The following is a 22,152-nucleotide window of genomic DNA, read 5'->3' on the forward strand; positions in this document are numbered from 1 at the left end:
AATTTAAACACATGTATAAGTTCTTTGATAGTTTTATTTTGATCATCAACTTCTTAATTCTATAGTCTAACTTTTTTTTTTTCTGACAGGCAGAGTGGACAGTGAGAGAGAGAGACAGAGATAAAGGTCTTCCTTTGCCATTGGTTCACCATCCAATGGCCACCATGGCCGGCGCGCTGCTGCCGGCGCACCACTCTGATCCAAAGGCAGGAGCCAGGTGCTTCTCCTGATCTCCAATGGGGTGCAGGGCCCAAGGATTTGGGCCATCCTCCACTGCACTCCCGGGCCAGAACAGAGAGTTGGCCTGGAACAAGGGCAACTGGGACAGAATCCGGCGCCCCGACTGGGACTAGAACCAGATGTGCCAGTGCTGTAGGTGGAGGATTAGCCTATTGAGCCATGGTACCGGCCTATAGTCTAACTTTTAATTTATGTGCTATCTCATCTTAACATCTTTGTGATATTTTCATACATGTTAATGTTAATATAAGTTTTCCTATGGCAATTTTTGTGCATCAGTGAATTTTATCTTTTCCTTAGAATATTCAACATTTTCAGAGAGAACATATGATATTTGACCCTTTGGGACCGGCTCAATTCATTCAGCATGATGTTTTCCAGATTCCTCCATAGGTCTAAGAGTCAAAGGGATCACACAAACAAAACTAGTGTCTGCTAATACTAACTGAGAGAATAAAAAAGGAAGAGAATGATCCAACATGCGAAGCGGGATATACAGTAGACGCATAGAATGGCAGATGTCCTGAACAGCACTCTGGCCTCAGAATCAGCCCTTAAGGCATTCGAATCTGGCTGAAGAGCCCATGAGAGTTTTTAGGCATGGAAAGCCAAGACACTCAGGCAAAAAAATAAATAAAAAATAAAAAGAGGACCTAAATGAAAGATCTCTACGAGTGAGATCCCAGTAGAAAGAATGGGCCATCAAAGGAGGAGGTACCTTTCTCTGAAGGGAGGAGAGAACTTCCACTTTGACTATGACCTTATATAAATAACATGGAAGTCAGCGAACTCAAAAGGCTTCCATAGCTTTGGGAACTCATGACTAGAGCCTAGGGAGATTGCTGATGCCATAAACAAGAGTGTCAAATTGTTAAGTCAACAACAGGAGTCACTGTGTACTTACTCCTCATGTGGGATCTCTGTCCTTAATATGTTGTCCAATGTGAATTAATGCTATAACTAGTACTGAAACAGTAGTTTACACTTTGTGTTCTGTGTGGGTGCAAACTGATGAAATCTTTACTTAATATATACTAAGTTGACCTTCTGTATATAAAGATAATTTAAAATGAATCTTGATGTGAATGGAATGGGAGAAGGAGAGGGAGCTGGGAGGGATGTGGGTGGGAGGAAAGTTATGGGGGGGAAAAGCCATTGTAATCCATAAACTGTACTTTGGACATCTATATTTACTAAATAAAAGTTAAAAAAAAAGAAGATTCAACATTTTGTCTTGGTATTTCTTTACTGTCTTTGATGTTTAAATTATATTATTTTTCAAAATTATTTTTCTTTAATTTTTCCTCTACATGATGTCTATTAAGAGACATAATGCATCAAATTTTTTATTACATTAAATGAGAATCCTCCTTCAGTATAATAGAATATTACTGGTGGCCTATGTACCTTTCTCATTGAACAATAATCTGTGTGTTGGTGTATGTGTGTGCACACATATGTGTGCACATATGTGTGTGCACATATATGTACCAGGATTTAACCAAGGAAAGGAAGAACTCATTTGGAGCACTATAAATATTTATTGGAAGGAATATGTTTCTTGAATGTGCTAAATGCCTTTTTAAATGTTCTCCACCAAATAGGAGTTACAGCCAACTCCTATGGAATATGGTTATAGCTCTGATGCAACTAAGATCTAAGTCATCTGCTTTCGTTAGAAGTAGTCAGGACTAGACATTCATTTTTGGTGTTTTATAATGAAAGTTGCTGTGATCACAAAACATAGTAATAACAACAAAAGTAAATGATTAAAAAATTATTTTATTGGGTTTTCAATGATACTATGCAAATTACCTTATACTGAAACAAAAAAAAAAGCATAAAATGTATAGCTGCATTCAATCTAAGTTTAACTTTTTGTTTTCTAAATTTTATTCTTTATTCTCAAAATAATCATACAAAAAAGTTAAATTGACAATGTAGATACATGAAAAAATGAGGCAGGTCAGTTTGAAGAGACATAGGTGAGTAGTTGGGAGATATGGCTTTTTAAAGAAAACCAAATGATTTGTGCATTTAATATATTTGACAAAACAGTATAGAAAATTTTGATTGTGAAACCACTTCCAGCTTATTTGCTTGAGAGATTATAATATTAGAGGATCATCAGCTCATATTAAATCTATTGAAATGCATTCAGAAAATAATGGAATATTACATAGATAAGCATTGTTAATTTAGTTGATGCCAGCATTAACAGTAAAACATTAATAATGGCATATAAATGTGAATGAAGTTCCAAATTTATTTTAATGAAATAGAGAGTGACTTGCCAAATGTCCTTTTCTACTAAACTTCATTGACTGTCCTGAAGGAAGGTGCTAGTACAAATTTTTCAAGAAATCACTATTTTTTAATTACAAAGAACACATATTATTGAAATGTTTATCTGCTGTAATGTGAATATGTATGCTTGGCTATTTTTTGCAAACTAAAAATATTCAATTTGATGATTCAGTGCTACAAAGATAACACCTTGCTAGGGACTCAGAATTCAATGAGAAATTTCAAGCAAAGTTTAGCTCATTTAACAGACAAACATTCAGTGTGACCCTAATCAGAATATCAAAGTCATTCTTCTCACATCTAGAAAAAATGATACTAAAATTTCTATAGAAACATAGAAGACCTCAGATAGCAAACAGAACTTTAAACAACAGAAACAAATCTGGAGACATCACACTACCAGATTACAAGGTGTACATATTACAGAGAAGTTATAACCAAAACACCCTGGTACTAGCACAATAGAAATGTAGACCAATGGAATGGAATAAAAACACAAGAAATGAATCTGTTAGGTAAAAAGTTAGAAATTTAGCTTATGTATGTGTGAGAAGGGCCTGAAGACTAGCACCTACTGTGGAAGCTCCAGAAGCCCAGCATTTTGCACTTCAAAGTCCTGCCTAGACCCTGATAACCTTCACACAAGGAAAGCTCCCAGGAGGATTCTCTCCTCAGGACCAAATATGTTACCTGACCTGTTAACGTAGGATAATAAAACCTTCACAGACTCCCTAAAGGGAGCCCCTCTACTCTGCCTGGTGCCAGCCAATCTGTGGAGAAACTTGCTAATTTTAACCCAACAAACCCTTCCACCAGGACTCCTCATCCTTTGTCCTGGAAAAGAGGGGGAGGTGGGTAAATAGACTCCTTTCAAAACCTGGGACTCTAAACAAAGGTGTGCTCAGCCCTCTGCTTCACTGCTGAGCTGCCCACATGGCCTAACAGGTGTATTCTCTGCATTCAACCATGTAACCTTACTCTCTCCCAGTCTGAGTGACTGAGAACTCTCTATCACTTCCATTCTAAAGGATGCCTTATCCCCAAGAAAACTTTATCACTTTACTCTCTGTCTCATACCTGAATTCTTTCTTACATGAAGACAAGTACCCCACGGCTTCCACGGCCTTTTCTCTAATGACACATCCACAGAGTTGCAACCTACTAATCTTTGATAAACAAGGTAAAATCATTCCCTAGAGAAAGGGTAGTCTCTTCAACAAATGGTATGGGAAAATTGGATATCTCCATAGAGAAGTATGAAACAAGTCCCTACTTTACAGTTTTACAAAAATCAATTCACAATACATCAAAGATCTAAGTCAATGACCTGAAACCATTGAACTACTAGGAAAATTGCAAGATGTTGGCATAGGAAAAGACTCCTTGGAACAGACCCCAATAACACAGGCAATAAAAGCAAAAATAGACAAATGGGACTGATGTAGGCAGGCATACAGGTTAAAATTGCTTAGGTTTGTGAGCTGGAAGACCATGCCTTCACCATGCCCCTGTGTCACCTCATGCCCTAATTGGCCACAACTGAGCACCCACCAGTCAATCAGGTTAATTAACTACACTCCTTTGAAAGTGGATTAAAAAGCCTTGGAAATTGTGTGTCTGCGCTTCCTTCCCTTGGCCTCTTGCCAGTATGGGCCTGGCTGCAGCCCTGCACCTCCATAGTGTGTGGCCTTCTGGCCACCCCGTCCTTAGCTTACTGGCTTAACTGCTCCTTCATATGGCTGTTTCCTGGTGCTCAATATGAACCCAGATTTACCTCTCTCCTATAGATAGGACCCTCATTCTCCTATGCTTTTCTCTTATTGAATAAAATCTTAAAATGTACAATGCTGCCTCATTCATTTATGCTGGTATTCAGAATTCTTCTCTGAGTATTAGGCAAGAACCAACATGGGCTTATTAATGTTACCAGAGAAGGAAAGAGTCCTTCTTTTCATGCAAGAAAGAATTCAGGCGTGAGACAGAGAGCAGGGGAAAACAGCATAGCAAGGTTTAATAGGGTAGGGACATCCATAAGGACGGATGGGAACCTCTCCAATCAGAACCAGAGAGAACGTAATCCACATTTAGGCTGGTGTTTTTAAGGGGATGGGTCTTGCCTTCCCTCCCCCTCTCCTTCTTCTCTTGGAACAAAGTACTTGTTGGATGTAAATACAAAAAATTCCTTTCTGAGTTTGTTTTTTTTTTTTTCCCATTGAAGTTTCCAGACAGAGAAAGCCTGGCTGGTGTCGCCCCACCTTAGAGGAAGGATGTTTATCAGGGAGAAGGGGCAGGACTCCCTGGAAGGTCATCAGGATCCTGGCAGGATGTTTGAAATGCAGATACTGGGCTGCACCTGGAAGGTTATTGGGATGATTTTGAGATACCGCTGAGGATGGCAATTCCTTAGGCCTTTGTCACACACACATAAGCTCATTTCTGACTTCCTACCTAACATCAATACTGGGAATTTGTAAATAAGCACACAGAGATATTGTAGGGCACCCCAGACTCATGATTTTATATGGCACCTTAGATGGGACTTTTGGGGAACATTAAGGCGGCCACATTCTGGTATCATATTTTAAGATGGGCAATCATGATTTCAGGACTACATCAAGCTAAGAAGCTTCTGCACTGTTAAGGAAATGCTCAACAAAATGAAGAGGCAACTAACAGAATGAGAGAAAATATTTGCAAACTATGTACCTGATAAAGAATTTAGATCTGCAATCTATAAAGAGCTCAAGAAACTTAACAAAAAAATGAGCGATCCACTTAAGAAAAAGACTAAGGACATGAACAGGCATTTTTCAAAGAATGAAATACAAATACACAACAGAGATATGAAAAAATGCTCACTATCACTAGCTATCAGGGAAATGCAAATGAAAACCCAAAGAGATTTCTTCACTTCCCCCAATTGGAATGACTATCATCGAAAGATCAAAAACTAACAATTTCTGAGGAGAAAAAAGGTACCCTAACACACAGTTGGTGGAAATGTAAACTGATATAAATCATTATGGAAGATAGAATAGAGATTCTTCAGAGATCTGAAAATAGATCTTATGTAATACATCCATCCCACTGCTGGGAATTTACCCAAAGGTGATGAAGTCATCATATGCAAGAGATACTAGTATATTGCGGCTCAATTCACAATACCTAAGATATGGAACCAACCAAGATGTCCATCAACTAATTACTGGATACAGAAAATGTGGTATTTATATGCAATGTAATGTTACTCAGCCATAAAAATAAATGAAACCCTGTCCTTTTCAACAAAATGGATACAACTGGATATCATTATGCTTGGTGAAATAAGCCAGTTTCCAAAAGTCAAATATCATTTCTTAGTTATGTTTAGTTAATACAGTATACAAAAAAGTTTTAAGAATGAAACTGAAACTTATGATTGATAATTGTTTTAGCCTTTGTTTATACTCTGTGGTCTTTTTTACTTGTTGAACATTATGATTGCTGGTGCATTCAGCCTGATTATAAAACATCCTGGCAGGATGTTTGAAATGCAGATACTGGGCTGCACCTGGAAGGTTATTGGGATGATTTGGGATACCGCTGTAGATGGCAATTCCTTAGGCCTTTGTCACACACACATAAGCTCATTTCTGACTTCCTACCTAACAGTAATACTGGGAAATATGTTATTGAAATTGAAATTATGTTATTGCAAAAATTAAAGAAAGGAAGAAAATGAGGGATGGTTGGAATATTGATATTTTCCTAGAATTGCATCTATGAATGATCTGTAATATGTCTTCTTTATATTAATAAAAATATGAAAAAACAATCTGCAATTACACAATTTGGGTTAAATTCATTTAAATTGTAAGAGACATGGAATCTGAGATGTTTTTTAGAAAATATTCTTGGTCATGAAGAATTGCTATTGGTATATTAGGAAAGACACAGCCTGAACAATTAATACTAGGGAAACCAGTTCAATCTAAATAGATTATTTATTAATTTGAAAAGTAATTAATTCATATCTCAACTTTGAAAATAAAATACATTTTCTGTTTTTAACTTCTAGAATATGTAAACTGATGGAACAAGGACATAAGCCTCAGCCGCTCTCCCTCCTTGCCCAAAAGACTTAAATATTGGAATATATTCCCTGCTCTTGAATCTCAATTGGGTCTCATACCCTATTGCCTTCATACCCCATTCCCCACAGCCACCTGAAAGCCCAGTTGCTCAGAACACTTGAAAGACCATTTCCAGGAATTACTTTGCCTGCTGCCTCCTACTCTACCCCCATCCGCAGCCCTCCTACAATATAAAAAAGCCCCCTTGGCCCCTGGCCCCTGGGGATTGGGACCTTCTGCCACGTGTTCCATCAATGTGCACATGGGCAGTTTGTCACTCACCTCTACAAATTTATTTTCTCTGAATAAATTCAGTCTGGCTATAAATTCGTACACTGCCTCCTCTCTATGCTGTGCCTCTTTTCCTAACATTTTGGTGCCCCATGTGAAGAGGCACCAATCTACAACTCTTTTCCTAACATAAACTGAGCATTGCAAGATTAGAAATCACATAATTAAACTGATAAGAACAGATACTACACTTGATCTTAGCCAAAAGGCCGAGAAGCGATACCTCATGATAAATTAAGATTATTAAACATTTTAATACTCCATTTTAGAATGATAATGTGATTCACAATGGTTGACAAGATTTTCTTTTTTTGTTTAAAGGTTTATTTATTTTAAAGGTAGAGTTACTGGGAGGGGGAGAGAGAGAAAAAGAAAGAGAGAGAGGGAGAGAAAGAGAGAATCCCTTTCATCCCCTGGTTCACTCTCCCAAATGGCTAAAAGGTCTCAATAGCCAGAGCTGGGCTAGTCCAAAGTCTGGAGCCAGAACTTCTAAGTCTCCCACTTGGGTGCAGGGGTCAAGGCACTTGGGCCATCTTCCACTGCTTTCCCAGGCACATTAATAGGGAGCTGGATCAAAAATGGAGCATCTGGGACTTGAACCTGCACCCATATGGAATGCTAGACCTCCAGATGGCAGCTTTACACGCTACACCACAGTGTCAGCCCCCAAATTTTATTGACAGCATATATCCAAACTGAAGAAGAAGAGAAAATTGATACAAAAATTGGAACTATTTTAAAAATCAGTTTAAATTGCTGCATCCACTCATCAGCTAAAATAGAGTATTACAAAAACCAGTGACAGTCACACAGGACTTTTATTGAAAATGAGAAGCAAATGAGAGACAAATGATGGGGACCAGCCACCAATCAGGACCAACACTCCTTACCAGAGTGTGGACCCCCAACAGCTGGTTATACAGCTTTTTATAATATTCTGTCCACTAGGGCTCACAATTTCAAACTGGACCCCTGGTATGCAGTGAACAATAAAGAGGAAAACCAGAATATGGTTGTAGGATAACAGCAACCCGATAACAGATCAAAGATATGGTTGTAAGATAACAGTGAAGGACACATTTTGGTCAACCTAGTTTCTGAGAATTTGGGCCCACATAATTTCACAAGATACACCCTCAGCCAATAGCAGGCAAAGCTGATATGTACAGAAGCTAGAGATCTGAAATTAGCTTTTAGCCACACTCCATTTTAATTCTGATTTCACAAAGATATTATGAAGATGAAACAATATTTTAACCAATGATAGCTTTATAATAAGCAAATATTAATATTTTATGATATACTAAGTTTTAATTACATAGAAATATGTCATTATTTGACTAAATATTGGTGTTGCCATATGTCATTGTATGTACTAAATTATTACTCATCAGGAAAACTTTGAAAACTGCTTTTATGAAAAACATGGAAACTTCAATCGTTTTGCAGAGGATAATACATAACTTTAGAAAATTTGTTAAAGCTGAATATTGAAAATCCTGATAAGTTGAAAGACAGGGATGATAGAACTCTAGTTACATAAGCAGAACGTAAGAAGCGAGAATCTAAATTGTGAGTGTAATAAAGGTTAAGATGACAGAACAGACTCAGGTGGATTCAGAATTAAATCTGCAATTAAATCAAGGTGCTTTTATTAAGTAGAAGTGAGAAACAAAAGTATATACTGCTCTGTAATGACAAGACATCCAAGATGGTTCATATGATTGAGAAACTAGGATAAAAGAACATACTCTCACTGAACCACACAACGCAACTGTGTGCCTCAGGTAAAAAATGCAGATATTGTTAATATTCTCACCAACTCCAGAACAGAGCTGCTGTCTCCTCAAATCCTCCTGCTTCCTCGAGGCAACTACACAAAGCATAATCAACAACTTAGACTGACAACACAGATGGACTAATCAGTAACAAGCTAAGCAAAATGATTCTGAGCCTCAAGGACTTATTGCAAGGTAGATAGAAGAAGGTGGACTAGGCACTTTGTCCTAATGTCACCAATCATTGGTTAATTAGTGACTTTCATTAGTGGAAGACACACATCTAAATCCAAATTTCTACATGGTCTTTGTTGGTACATTTTCTTGAATAACTTTAGTGAACAAGGGTTTTTGGTGTGCTATGCCTACACAATTTAATTTGGAAATCTCTAAATATTACGATGCTCCCTCTTAATTCCTACTATAATTGCCCTTCTCTCAACAAGCAACATTCGATTAACCTTTACATAGGAAACATACAGAGCAAAATAGATTTTTTTCTTCAAATTAATACTGCTTCCAAATATGCAGGCAGTTTTTACATTTAACATCTGATTAATAATCATTTTTCTACAGGAAATATGCTAGTCTCCAATTCCCTGTACCTCTTTCCCAAGCAACAAGATTCTAACCTTATTGTCCTTTGGAAGTTGCTACAATGCATCTGCAACTGTCTTAACAGTTTACAACAAATTCCGACTTTCCAAGTAATAACGAGTCTCATTGCTTTGCTTGAATAGGAGATGGTCACTGGCTCTGCCTTGTATTTCTTCCACACCACTTGCTAGCAGCCAGGCATACTTGCACACTATATGTTGGAAATTTCAGATAAGGGCTGTAAAAACAGTGTGAGGGTAAATCACTTACAATCTGCCTTCAATGGCAGTTCCAGCAGAATAAACGCAGTCACTGCTTACAATTATGGGATGAAAGGTAAGTGCCTTGGCAGTTGTCTTCTTGTTCATGTTGCACCAACAAGGGTCCACCACAGCACTCTCCACTCCCCATTTACAAGCCTCCTTTTATGCAATTGCCAAAATGATGTGGGAAAGCAAAAATGAATAGGAAAAGTGGCAGTATGTTTATTTTCAAACGGGACACTCAAGCAGGGTTCTATATTCAATATTAGCATTTATGCCATGTTCAGAACAACCAAATTAACATGCACTAAATGACAGAAAACTAACTCAGAAAGGGAATCTTAGCTGGTATGTGTTAATACCTGGATTTCCTGATACTTTGGTTTTGTTAGAATAGCGTAACGATGTTGCTTATCAAGAAACAATAAGTACCAAGAAGCAGACCTGGTACAGGCTTTCTCTATGATCTAAACACCCATAATCCTTGAATATTTTCTCTAATTCCTAACATTAGTAAAGCAGGATGCACATTATTCAAGGACAATATCTTTGTTTATTGTTTAGGGATATTTTGTTTGGAAGAAATAAATATATATTTATTACAAATCCATGACGTGTCAACACATTGACTATAATCAAGAATTTCAGCACTTTATCTTGACTCATTATTTGTCTTCAAATTTATTTCTGGGCCAACATTTTGTCATAGCAAGTAAAGCTGCTCCCTGTGACTCTGGCATTAAATATGGGCACAGGTTTGAGTCCACACTGCTCTACTTCTGATCCAGCTCCCTGCTAATGTGCCTGGGAAAGCAGTGGAGGATGGTCCAAGTTTTTGGGGTCCTGCTACCCCCATGGGAGACCCAGATAAAGCTCCTGGCTCCTGGTTTCAGTTTGGACCAGCTGTGGCTGTTGCAACTATTTGGAAAGTAATCAACAGATAAAATATTTCTCTCTCTCTCTCTCTCTCTCTCTCTCTCTCTCTCTCTTTCTCTCTCTCTCTCTTTCTCTCTTTCTCTCTTTCTCTCTCTCTCTCTTTCCATGTAACTCTTTCAAATAAATAAATCTTTACAAATATTTATGTATTGTATTTTGCAGATTCCATTACCTTTATAGAGACTGAGGCTGAGATAGCCAAGCAACCTTCTAATAGCAAGAGAACTAACCAGTGTAGAACTGGAATTTGAATTTCATCTATCTTAAAGCCCAAACCATTGTTCCTGCCAACTTGCACACTGTGTTGTGACGTTGATTGCATTATATGTCTCTTCAGACCTATTTTGTCTGTGCAGTTGGAAGACTGCATCGATTTCATGAAAAAGCTATTTCTACATACATTTTTTTAAAGATTAATTCATTTATTTGAAAGCCAGAGCCACACAGAGAGAGGAGAGGCAGAGAGAGAGAGAAAGAGAGAGAGAGGTCCTCCATCCGCTGGTTCACTCCCCAGCTGGCTGCAACAGCTACAGCTGTGCCAATCCAAAGCCAGGAGCCAGGAGACAGAATGTTCCTCTGGGTCTCCCATGCAGGTACAGGGACCCAGGGACTCAGGGACCCGGGCCATCCTCCACTGCTCTCCCAGGGCACAGCAGAAAGCTGGAAGGGAAGTAGAGCATCCGGGTCCCTAACCGGCACCCATATGGGATGCTGGCGCTTCAGGCCAAGGGGTCAACCTGATGCGCCAAATCGCTGGCCCTTCTACATACATTTCTAAATATAGAAAAACAATAACATTCAAGATATAGTACTAAATGAGCCAGCCTTAAAAAATTTAATTTTTTCTCATAAATAAAAGAGTCATTTCCCTGGTAAAATGGCTTTTCCTTTTATATTTTGATGGATTAAATCTGACTCAACTATGAAGTATATTTTAATTTACTTTAATCTTGAATTCTGATACCATCTCTGATTAGCACCAAGCCATTTATAGTAATTAATTTTGAAATTTGTTTCATTTATTTACTTTTTACTCAATACTTTCATTTTTTAGCAAGAATTAGTGGGAGGTAATGCATTCACTTGAATATTCTACCTTACAGAAACTCTATTGATGCCATCTGATCAAGTAACAAAGAACCTGGTTTTAGTAGTTTAAATGCTTCCTAATGTTTATAAATATAATATTGTAAAAATTGAAATATTTTAAGACTTCTGTGACACATGAGTTGCAAAAGATCAGCATTTTTTTTTTTTTGGTAGGATCTAAGTTTAATTTGGGCTTCAACAATTTCTCATTATATAACCTTGAGGAAATATTGGACATATATCTTCTCAACTGTAAGTAGACTATCTTCGAATCATGAAGTCAAGCTGAAGACACATCTGATGACAGATGAAAGACAACTAGTATTGTATTTATTTGGTTAATTCTTGTCAGAATTGAGTATGCTCAAACTCATATTTAAAACCTTTAAATATTTTCAAAGCTTTTTCAACCACAAAACAAATCTTCAAAACAAGCAAACGAAATTCAGCATCCATCTATTATTGGGCTAAAGATTCAGGGGGGAATTCAGTATCCATACCCATAATTTTAATATTATTTTTATTTTTTCATTGGCCTTATAGTGTTTTTATCACATTTCCTCTCTCTTTAGGTATAATACTAGCTATTATGAAGACTGCTGGAAATGTGGACAGTAATGATTTGTATTTTCAGCTCATATTGGCCTACCAACTTACAATTTCACAATGAAAGAACAAAATATATTCTCAAAGAAAAGGAAAAGTGAGAGACAGAGGGGTAGAGTATTGAACATAAGGAAAGCACAGACAATAATACTCTCAAATCTTTAAGCATCCCCTGGGTTTTTTTTTTTTTTTTTCCTACTAAAAATAGAAAATGTGAGATGTCTCTCTTGAACATTTTGAAAGCTAATTAACGCATTTGTATATAGTGTTCTAGCTATCAGATTGTTATTTCTGTAATTGTAAGGAGTTACTCTGGCAGGACTACAGCCAGTCATACTTCTTTGGGATGTAAATGTGTCTTGCATTCTTAAGCACACAGGACCTTGAAATTAGACCTCATCACCTATGTGGAAAAGGTGAGGGAATGAGAGCTCTGACTAAAAAGATACCTGGCTGCTAAAGTAGCTGTCTTCAAATGTTTAACCATATATAAGCTTCCAAAATAAATGACTGTATTTTGTTCAATAAATCTAGTTAGGAGAGGGTTCAGTGACCTGTCTCTTAACAACTTGTTACGATTTTTCTTGAAGTAGTATTCAAAAAAGTCTAAAATATGCCTTACTTGGTCATTTATAATGGAGTTCAGGTTACATTTTAGTATTTCAGAAATAATAATTCTTGAGACAGTATTAACCATTATACACAAAATTATAATAGTATGCATAAATAATGAATTTATATATTATATATATGTTATACAAAATTTCATTTTCCTGTCCTTTTTCTCATCTTTTTTTTTTTTTTTTTTGACAGGCAGAGTGGACAGTGAGAGAGAGAGACAGAGAGAAAGGTCTTCCATTGTCGTTGGTTCACCCTCTAATGGCCGCCATTGCCGGTGCGCTGTGGCCGGCGCACCGCGCTGATCCGAAGGCAGAAGCCAGGTGCTTCTCCTGGTCTCCCATGGGGTGCAGAGCCCAAGCACTTGGGCCATCCTCCACTGCACTCCCTGGCCACAGCAGAGAGCTGGCCTGGAAGAGGGGCAACCGGGATAGAATCCGGCGCCCCAACCGGGACTAGAACCCGGTGTGCTGGCGCCGCAAGGAGCAGGATTAGCTATTGAGCTGCGGCGCTGGCCTTTCTCATCTATTTTTAAAAAATCAGGGCTTACCAATTAAATCTATGTATCTGAGTCTCTTAAACATTATGTAGTAAAATGTGTCTTTAATTCTAGGAAATAGTATTGCATAGCTATTAGAAATAGAAACAAGTTGCCGGTGCCGCGGCTCACTACACTAATCCTCCACCTGCGGTACTGGCACACTGGGTCCTAGTCCCACTCAGGGCGCCGGATTCTGTCCCGGTTGCTCCTCTTCTAGGCCAGCTCTCTGCTATGGCTGGGGAGTGCAGTGGAGGATGGCCCAAGTCCTTGGGCCTTGCACCCCCATGGGAGACCAGGAGAAGCACCTGGCTCCTGGCTTCGGATCAGCGCGGTGCACTGGCCGCAGTGCGCCAGCCACAGCGGCCATTGGAGGGTGAACCAAAGGAAAAGCAAGACCTTTCTCTCTGTCTCTCTCTCTCTCACTGTCCACTCTGCCTGTCAAAAAAAGAAATAATAAAAAATAAAAAAAGTAACAGAAACAAGTTAAACCAAAGCTGAAATTTTTACTCTGCTTCTTATTAATGACATAACAGTGAACCATCTACTTTATGATTTTGAACCTCAGATTGCATGTGTGGCTTTGTTCATTTGTGTCATTATAAAAAATGCATTGGACTCAATCATTTATAAACAATTGAAATTTACTTGTCTAAGTTCTGGGAATTCTGTGACCAAAGCTCCAGCAGCTAAAGTGTCTGTGAAAGGGCTAGTCACTGTTTCAAGGTAACACTTTGAACGCTGTGTTCACCCAAAGAGAGGAATCATGTTTATTCACAAGGTAGAAAAGATGAAAAGCAAAGAAGGAACACATCATATACAGTCTTTGTTACAAGTCAGCATTAATCTCATTCATGAGTGTGAAGTCTCATGATCTAAACACTTCCGTACAACTCCCTTACCCCCAGTCTAATATGATCACTTTGGTGATTGTGGATTGACACATTTTGGAGGAGACATCTACATTCAAACCCACAGCAATGTATAAATCACAAAAAAGCACTGTAATCTTAAGGTTGCTGGAAAAAAAATGAATGAGAGCTGGCTTTAAAATATTAGCTAGGCATAAAGAATAATACAATGGATGTAGGACCATCATTAAGTTCAGAATAAGTAGGTAGAGCAGAGATGTAGTGCCACAACAAGACAGGGCATCCAAGAAAAAGGGAAAGGAAACTAAGCATTTTATATTTGGTTTTCAAAGTATCAGATGGCTATAGTAATTGGGAAAGCATTTATTTGCAAGCTGAAGTCCAACCACCAGTGGCTCCACATATCAGGATATCATTTTCTCATGAAGTAAAAGAAATGAGTTGTATGGCTGCTACCAGCATCATTTAACTCTTTCAGTAATACTGTCAAAAACTAAGGAGTTTCAATTTTCAATGTTTATTATTTTTATTTGGATTTAGTTGGAAAACAGAGTGACAGAAAGAGAGAAAGCAGGAGGAGGATGAGAAAAAGAACTTCCACCAATTGATTTTCTCCTCAAAATTCTGCACATCAGGGACTGGGCCAACTCAGCCAAGAACTTTACCTGGGTCTCCCAGCTGGGTGCCAGATACCCAACTGCCCAAACCATCACCTTCTCCCTCCCAGGCAAATTGAACAGGTCATGTGCTTAAAGCTGCATGGTAGATAGAAATAGGTGGTGCACATACTAATAGCTAACATATTAGGTACTGTTATCCAAGGAAGTAGATACAACTTTGTGCATATAACACACGCATTTAACTAGGTAATGTTTACATAGAAAATTTCTAAGGTTCACTGAATTCTACAAGGTAGATGGTATCAAGGCTATTTAATCTAGTGCATACTGTTCAGAGTGCCTGAAGCTCCCATCATCTCTCTGAATTAAGAAGTTTCTGAGGGGCTGGCATTCCCGTACAGCAGGTAAATCTGCTGCTTGCCATGCCAGCATCCCATGTCAGAGTGCATGTTCATATCCTGGATACTCCACTTTTCTGATCCAGCTTCCTGCTAATGCACCTGGGAAACAGCAGTGATGGCCCAAGTAGTTGGGCCCCTGCCACCCAAATAGGAGACCTGTATTGAAGTCCTGGCCTCTGGCTTCTGCCTGGCCTAGCTCTGGCCCTTTTGGACATTAGGGGAGAAAAATTAGTGGATTGAAGTATCTCTCTCTTGTGTGCACCCCCTTCCATCTCCTTTCCCCCACCCCTTTCTTTCTCTAATGTTCTTTCAAATAAATAAATAAACTTTTAAAAACTTCTGAGAAGAATGATTTGATCCCATTTCTGTTTCTAGCGTTGCTAAATTAGATTAAAAGAGGACAACAGTTTGAATCATAATCAACCCTTAGTACAGCCAACCACCAACTTACTACAAATCTGGCACAAAGCATGAACTTCCCAGGCAGATCTATCTTTTGGATATAGTTATAAGAATTCAAGAACATATGTCATCTAACAGTAAAGATGGAGCAGATAAGGCATAATAAAAAAAGACATGAAATAATTGGAAATAAGTAACAGAAACCACAAATGATAATTGCTGTATAGACAACATGTAGCTTGGAAGGAGAGAATTTTATAAAAAGTGAAAGTGAGTAAGTCAGTTATTCTTACATGGAGCTGATTCTGAACAACAGCTACCATTATTAAGGTTCCTCTGGCTGGCTTGGATCCAAAAGCAACCACCAACCTCTAGTGGTCTGCCTTATTCAATTCAGATATCAATAAACCAGCATGATTTGAGTTGATTTGAGGATACCTAGACAAAATAGCTCAATACTTTCTGACTCTGGCTGAAATTCAAATGGAAATTAAGCATCACAGAACTCAAGCAGTGTAATATGTATTTCTGTACCTCATAAACATGTGACTTTCAGGTTTAGCAACTTTATTGTAATGTTAGTACCTTTGGTTTATTTGTTTGATGTTATTCTAAACAAATCAGAAAAATCACACAAAAATAAGTAAACACTAAATTGAATTAGTCACCTTGCAAGACTACAAATTTCCAAGACCTTTTCTTTTAACGCCAACTTACAGGGTGCAATCAATTATGTAAAGGGAAAAGTTATCATTTTTGTTTCTATATCATTTAATTTTTAACCATAAATGATATTGCTGAACTTCAAAACCTGCCTTATTTGACACCTAAAGTAATTATGTTTCCAAAATCAACCATTTGTAGTGCCATAAATTTTCTTTCACCACAATTGTTGAAAGTGACTTAGCAGACTCCAGTGGCATATCCAACCAAGAGTTCTAAAATATATCCTGTATCACTGAAATAAATTCCTAGTTACACAGAGTGACAAAAGTGAAAAGCACCGTATTTTTTAAAGATCTCATTGGAGCTTTTGCCTTTTATTTCATTATGCTAGGAGTTCAGAAGATTTAACAAAGATACCTTTTTCTTGGGATTTAAATCTATGGTGCTTTATCTGGTGCGTAATAGTGAACATTATTTTTGAAACTCTTTCATCATGCTTTGCACACACATTTATTGTGTTGCCTGAAATTAGCTGGATTTCTTGATGTTTAAACAAATTGCTATCAAGCCTCAGCTAGTCACAATAACCAGAGGCTGCCAATCAGTCAGATGGTCTATATAAGGCAAATTCCTCATCATATCACATTAGGCAAATGTTGACTGTGGCCAATGCTGACTGTCTGTATGCCATTACCTTTTCTTCAGTTATAAACATAATCTACAGATGGAGTGAGGTGGAGATATTATATATCAATTTTGTTCTAGAATACAGCCCATTTCTAGTACCTTTTTTCCTTGCTGACATAAACTTGCTTAAGTTTAATTAATTTCAGATTTTCCATTAAGAGAAAAACATTATCAAATAAAGAAATTGAGTTTTTGGTTAGCAAGATGGTATATAGAAAGTCTTCTACTCATATTACCCCAAAACAACAAGAATTTTGCAGCCACCTATGAACATATATGCTTTTGTGGGAGCTTTGGAATCCATGAAGGTTGTGAAACTCAGTGAGGGTCATTTTTTGACAAGGCAGAACCACTAACAATGGTCCTGGCTATAGACCTAGCAAGAGCCCTACCCTATTATGTTCACTGTTCCTGCTCCATTAGGCCTTGGTTCTGCCACCAGCACCCTGTGCCAGAAGACCCTGGAAGAGCTATACCCTCCAGAGGATCTTCTACCTAATGAAATAACTCTTGGAACTTAACAACTGCATAATTATTAGAATGAAAGAGAGAAAATGCTATTTATTCAGGCAAAACAGTCTTAAATGTAAAAAGTCTTAAGGAATTTATGAAAATGCTAATACATAGGTTTGGCAGTTTTGCAGTTTATGAGATAAAACTATAAACCATGTTGTATTGCTATATAACTAGCAAAGTACATTGTAACAAATGAAATTAAGAGATGATTGCATTGGCAATGCATCAAAACTAATGAAATTTAGCAAATGGAGTATAATAGAAGAACCTGAAAAATAAAACGTTGCTCTTAGAAATTAAACAAGGATTACAATATCGCTAAAAATCCTACAATATATAGAAGTACCTCCCTCACATGTACAACATGAAGTATTGGGCTCTAGATAGAGGTTGCTGGTACTTAGTGTAGCAAAACCAACATAAAATTGTATTGGGCTAACAGATTAATATCTCCTTCCCTCCACTGATGCTACCCCATTAAGGCCAAAATGTATAGTAGTGGAAAAGAAAAAGAAACCTTTCACCATTTCAGAGATATTTTTTGGTCTTTACAATCTTGAAAACTTTCCTCTTTTTATGGCAAGTATCTTCCAAAATTCAGTGAACTTTTAATGGTTACATCTCCACAGAATGATAGCTGTTTGCCTTTATTTATGTCTGTTCCAGAGTTGTGCCTATTATTTAAAAATGAATCTCAGACAATAAAATTTTATATATTTCTTGTACATTGGAGCATCTGTCTATAGTCCTTCTATATTGAGAATATGTATTAAGAGAGCTTTAAAATAAATTACTTGTTTTCCATTTCTTTGTAGCAAATTGTTAGTTCATCATCTTTCTTTTATGTTTTTTAAACAACATAAAGGTTTCTAAGTCTCTGGATTCTACTTAATTCAGGTCTGTGAGATTCTACTTTTGGAATTCTCAGAGAACAGATTGCTTTGGGAAATTTTAGTGTCAAAACGTAACAGTAAAATTGATCAACTGCATCTAAACAAAAAAGTACAAATTTGATTTCATGCTAAATTATGATTACTTGTCTTTGAGGTAAAATAAATTTGTATTTCTAAGATGCAGTACATATAATGTATTATTTTAATATTAACATGATAGAACATTATGGACCTTAAGTTTGGATATAAAAGCAGATTTCTGTCTCAGCAGATCAATAATAATTAAGACCCCATAACAAAATTTCACATAGTTCATGAGATAGCATGGTAGGTACTTCTCATGGTCTTTTTATAAGTGCTAACTTATAATTTGAATTAATGCTAATATCTTAGCCATGACAAATTGAAGTACAATTCAGTATCATGAATTTGAATTTATTTAATGATAATTAGAGTTAACAATCTCTATTTTACATGATTTTTTCTTGCCATCATTATTATATTAATTGTAGAATTTTTTCACAATTTCCCTTCTTTAAAAATCATTGGGTAAAGTGCAGGAGGTTAGAAATTGTGAGATTGGCTGTTATCATTTACAAAACCTGTAAACTTTCCTGACTATTCCTCCCTTGCCTCCTTCTATAGCTATCAAAAACGTTACCTTCTCATTGATTAAAGTCTTCCAGGAGCCATGGTAGTTGGAAGTATTGATGAAATCTCTGAAGTGGGAAAATGCAATCTTGATTTACTGTTAAATTCCGCTTGGGAATCTGTTTCATTACTTCTCAATTGAAAGGTAGTTTCATTGTTCTCTCCTGTGATAAGCTAGTGTGTTACACCACAGGTGATTGCTGAAGGATATTGCAATGACAGTTCCCAAATGTCTTTCCTACAGAAAGGACTCAGGGAAAGCAGCCTGTTCAACTCAAACCTGACTGCCACGCAAGATCATACACATTTCCATTTTTTTCTCAGTGGACATTAATAATGGAAGTAGATACTGGTTTTGATGGAATTACCCATGTTCAGCACTTTGTCGCTTTATCACAAGAATAATTCTCTTGAGTTGGATGTTATTGCTTCAATTTCCTAGAACCTGAGATTCAGAATAACTTGTTTGATGTTATAAACCTACTATGTAGGCTGAAGTTAGCATTTGAGTTGTAGAACTTGCTCTTAAGCTTATTTGCCTTTTTTCCAACATATAAAAAGGTCACAAAATGAAGGGAATATTAGTGTATTCCAAATCATTGCAATACTACTTCTGGTTGACTGTAGTTCCACCTTTATACATAAGAAAATTTCTTTCAAACTCATGTGAGCTGGTTTAGCTTCTCTCCATCAATTTATTGATACTCTGTAAATTCCCTGGTAGTTATTTGTTCTGAGTTTTTGTTCCTAGTGTTGGATTATTTCCATAAGTATTTGCATAAATCTGTTAACAATTTGCTTTATATGATGATATTGGTATATCTTAATTGTTTCTTTAAGTCTTGCAAATCCACTCTAGCAAACTATATCTGGGGATGTGTCTGAACTTTATTACGCCAAAATGGTTCACATAAGGAATATTAAACCCCAGCATCTTACTCTTTAACATATCCATTTATTGTTCTATCTCTATTACTTGACTTTTTTTTCTTTACCTCACAATTATCTTTCATAACCTGATATCTTACTTCTATATCATTAACTCCATTGTTTTTGAAATTACTTTGTGAATACAGCAAAATAATAGCAACATCAAATAGTTCTAAAAATAATGTATCTATCCAAAGACTATGAGTCTGTCAGGATAGAGAAGTAATTAATGATTTTCTTGGTTTTAATATTCAGAACCAAAGCTAATCCTGAAATAGCACTAAGTCAATTATTGCAGGGGAAGGAGAGATGAGTGAATAATGTACAATGGTGGGGAGGAGGAGGAGGAAGGAGAAAGAAAAGGACGAAAGGGGGGGGGGAGGAAGAAAGGAGAAGGGAGATGAGAATTTAAGGCTTCACTTGGAATTCATATTTGATATGTTTCAACCTTGTGAACCATGAAAATGTGTTTCAAGCCTCCGGCATCAGTTTCCTTCTTAATAAATTTGAAATGATGATGCGTATTTCAAGAACTCAAATTACATTCCTAAAAATGAGATCAGATAACCACTGGGCAAATGCTTTGTACATTTTAAATAGTTACAAATGTGGAATCAGAGCTGTGGTGTAGCAAGTAAAGCCTCCTACTGAAGTGCAGGCACCACATATGGACACCAGTTTGAATCCCAGCTGCTCCACTTGTGATCCAGCTCCCTATAAAGGCACATGGGAAAATAGTAGAAGATGTTCCAATTCCTTGGGCCTCTGCACCCATGAGTGAGACCTGGAAGAAGAAGCTCCTAGCTCCCAGCTTCAGATCAGCTCAGCCCTGGTCATTGTAGCCATCTGGGGAGTGAACCAGCGGATGGAAGACTCTCTCTCTCTCTCTCTCTCTCTCTCTCTCTCTCTCTGCCTTTGCCTTTCTATAACTGCCTGGCTTTCAAATAAATAAATAAATCTTTAAAAATAGTTACAAATATTAGGAATTGTTATTTGATAAATTTTGTCTTTCAACAATCACTACATTACAACATTAACACATTGGCACATTGTGCAAATGCAAATGACATTCAACAAGTATTTACATCACACCTACCAAGTGGCAGATGCTAGAAATCTAGCAAGGATCACACAGACCACGTGATCAGAAGACACTTTCTCATATCTTCTACTGGAATAATTATAAAGTAATTTGGTTTGTCAACTCATGTGTTGGATTTTACTATAGTAAACATCACAAACTTTTTGTGAGTCTGTTTTGTGAGTCTGTAACTCTGACTTTTATTATAATAAAAGTTTATAATATTTTATTATAATAAAAATTTATAATAAAAGTCAGAGTTAGAGAAAAAGAGAAAAGAGGGAAGGAGAGAGAGATCTTTCATCTACTGGTTCAGTCCCTGGATTTCCACATATTTTGAAACCATCTGTCAGATGAAGTATTAATATCCTGAATATAACAGCAACTTAACAAACTCAACAACAAAAACACAATCAATACAGTTAAGAAATGGGAAAAGGACCTCAATAGCTTTCAGATGAAGAAATAAAGATGGCGAAGAAATGTATGAAAATGTTCTACATCATTAGACATCAGGGAAATTCAAATCAAAACCACAATGAGATAGCACAGTATCCCTATCAAAATCAGTAAAATCCAAAACACAAAGAATAACAAATGCTGGGGAGGATGTACAAAATGGGCAACACTTATACACTGTGGGAATGTAAATTAGTGCAACCACTGTGGAAACAGTATGGATATATTTTATAAAACTAGAAATTGACTTGCCATATGATCCAACAATCACACTACTGGGTACATATCAAGAAGGTGTGAACACATTATGTTAAAGAAATACTTGCAGCACCATGTTTATAGCAGCAATGTTCACAATAGCAAAATTTGGAAGCAATCAAGATGCCCATCATCAGATAAATAAATAAAGAAAATGTAGTATATATACACAACAGAGTATTATTCAGCTACAAAAAGAACAAAATTTTACCATTTGCATCAAAATGAATGCAACTGGAGAACATAATGATGAATGAAGTTAGGTGGACACAGGAAAACAACTACTGCATGTTCTCCGTTATATGTAGAAGGTAAAAATTAAAAATAAATAAATAAATAAA

General features: G+C 36.9%; 1 pseudogene; it reads right to left on the reverse strand.

Moving 5' to 3' along the window:
- Window positions 1-7,019: 7,019 nt before the first annotated feature.
- Window positions 7,020-7,171, reverse strand: LOC133765008 (U2 spliceosomal RNA; annotated as a pseudogene).
- Window positions 7,172-22,152: the final 14,981 nt, after the last annotated feature.

Source organism: Lepus europaeus, chromosome 7 (assembly GCF_033115175.1).
Source record: "Lepus europaeus isolate LE1 chromosome 7, mLepTim1.pri, whole genome shotgun sequence".
NCBI classification, from domain to species: Eukaryota; Metazoa; Chordata; class Mammalia; order Lagomorpha; family Leporidae; genus Lepus; species Lepus europaeus.